Source organism: Eurytemora carolleeae, unplaced genomic scaffold (genome assembly GCF_000591075.1).
Source record: "Eurytemora carolleeae unplaced genomic scaffold, Eaff_2.0 scaffold435, whole genome shotgun sequence".
Taxonomy (NCBI): domain Eukaryota; kingdom Metazoa; phylum Arthropoda; class Copepoda; order Calanoida; family Temoridae; genus Eurytemora; species Eurytemora carolleeae.
Window position 1 is genome coordinate 1 of NW_019396475.1, and position 2,650 is coordinate 2,650.

Consider the following 2,650-nt stretch of genomic DNA (forward strand, 5'->3'; position numbering starts at 1 on the left):
ATGTCCCATTGGACCATGCATGGAAAGTTCCGGTTATACAAGAACTTTTAAATAGAAGAACGAATAATTTATATGTTGAAGGATTCGATGATTACGTAATAACTGAAATGATAAATGTGTTATGTAATGAGTAATGATCAATGTCGCCTATTTGTGCATAATTATGAATATTTTTTTTTCTTTTGTAAAACTATATATTTAATATTTTAAAACAAATTTAAACTACACCATTCATATATATATAATTATATCTTTGTGGTGAATATATCTTTATAATAAAATGCTGAGTTATGTCAACATTTGAAAAGAAAAAAAAACTTTTCTAGATTCTACTTGAAAAGAATGTTATTAGTCGACATGTAGTTCCAGACTGCTATAAAAACTGGTCTCATGGCTTTTGATTTTACTAAGTTGACTTAAAGTTTTTTTGTAGCAAATCAGCATGTTTATTTGGATCACTGGAGATCATGAACTTAACGAATATTACATGAATCTATGATATAAAAATTCTTTCAAGAATTAATGCAAACCCGTTGTAAACTTGTACGAGTTTTACATCTTTACGGGTGAGGGGGTGAGGGTAGTTTATCATTAAGGCCTTTGCCTTAAGGCACAATATAGGCCATAGTTATCCAGAAATTGGCAAATTATTTGTATAGTTTAAACCATTTCTTCGGTTTCTTCGGTTTCTTTTTAAACGTTTTTACATGTTTTACGAACTTACAATTAATTTACAACATATTTTTTGGTATCTTGAAATGATCAGGACGAAATGATATTATAAAAGCTGTAGCCGTTCATCAAAATTTTTAATCACCACCAGCTGAACTTTAAATACTTCAAATGGCACATTTCACATTTTTCAAATTAATTTAACGAACTCAAGTGCTGTTACACTTAAACAATTATATTGGACTTATGATAAACTTAAAATGGCACATTTCACATTAGCTTGAATTGAAATGTTCTTATTAACAAAATATAATTGCTATTTCTGAGAAACTTAATTTGAATATTAAACCATATTTTCCGAATGAATTCACTTCTATTCAATACCTGTTTTTTTATTTTTTACCGTTTGAGCTGCAACCATACTTCGCAAAAAAAATCCTTTACTTTGTCAAATGAGAGCATATGAACACTAAACTTATCAACAGTAATTAAGAACTAAGATATGATAAAAGAATTTACAAACTTAGCATGATTACAAATAGATACAGTTTATACTTTATATTTATATGGGTTTATACTATTAAACGTAAATCTCAGTAATTGCGAAAATAATTGCGAAAATAAATAAATAGCCATGAATATGCGGGAACAGCTTCATATCATCACTTAATTAAAAAACTAAACATCTGCACCTGGTACTTTTAACAGTTTCAACTCTAACATTTTTTTTGAAAGTTCACTATTTCTAAACCGGATTCATTTTTGGCCAGGTTCTCGTCAACCTGCATGGTGTAGACCTTTGGTATTTAAAACTTAGATTGATCTAACAGTATTAGTTTGAAATATCTAAGGTCTACAACAAATCGGGTTGCTAAGATATAGGGATTGGAATCTCAAAGTTTGTGGCAAAGACTCAATTCCTTTGATTGACTTTATTCGTTTAATGTGAAACTTTGCTTTGTGTTTTATACTTGAGTCGCCTCCTCCAGAGATCCCGGTAGGACTGTTAACTGCTATACCCTTCTACCCTGATAACTCCTAGAGTCAGACTCTAACCTAGATCTAGATCTGTAGGACTGTTTCCCTATACAAGCCCAGACCAGGAGAACCAGGCTCACCAGGGTTCCAACAGAAGATAGAGTTAACCAGGTCAATCCACTTTCCTATTCAAAACAATATATGATATTCTCTTTGCTGAGAGGTTTTCTAATGACTGTAATTATGTTCAAATGTTCTCCAAGTTTCTGTAATCTGTACAGCAGTAAGCTCTGTTTTCTCTTAACTCTGTTAACAAGAAGAATTTAGTCTTTTTAATTTGTTAATCCCAATATTCTTTGATATTTGAAATTGAAATTATTTTATCTAACAGAATTCATAGTTTGAAATATCTATGGTCTACAACATTTAGTGGCACAGACACTATAATATCAGAGTTTGGGAACAAGATCTAATTTCTTTTTCAAAATACAAAACTAAACTGTGTTTTGTTGCCCATAAAAAAGCAAATAGATATCAAAGTCTATGCATATTTTAATGTACTCCTCCAAACCTTAAATGTAGCAAAAAAGTAGAGTTTAATTTGTTGGTCAATCCAATTTCATATGCAATACAATATGCTTTAGGTCATTGTTCAACCCACTTTTTTATACAATACAATACAATACAGTTCATGAGTCAACTCACTTTCCTATAAAATACAATATATGTAGTTTAATTCATTAGTAAATAGTAGAGATGTCAACGATAGTGTAACGTAACGTAAAATGTACGTTTTTGTACGTTACGTTACAATAATGTGTAACGTTTGGATATATTCTATATAACGTGAACGTTAAACGTTAACGTTATATGAGCTCATACCTAATGTTAACGTTAAACGTTAACGTTAGAGGAATATACCCCCAACGTTAGCGTTTTGTGGAAATGTAACGTTATTTTTCTAATATCTACAACTTTTTTGACCATAACGTGAAGAAAT

The 2,650-nt window shown here is 30.3% G+C and overlaps 1 long non-coding RNA gene across 1 annotated transcript in view; it reads right to left on the reverse strand.

Annotated features, from left to right (window-relative positions):
* Nucleotides 1-1,283: 1,283 nt before the first annotated feature.
* LOC111703961 (uncharacterized) overlaps nt 1,284-2,650 on the reverse strand; it is a 5,203-nt gene continuing 3,836 nt past the window's right edge. The window contains exon 6 of the long non-coding RNA XR_002765722.1: nt 1,284-1,835. This is a non-coding gene — a long non-coding RNA (uncharacterized LOC111703961). The remainder of the gene's footprint in view (nt 1,836-2,650) is intronic.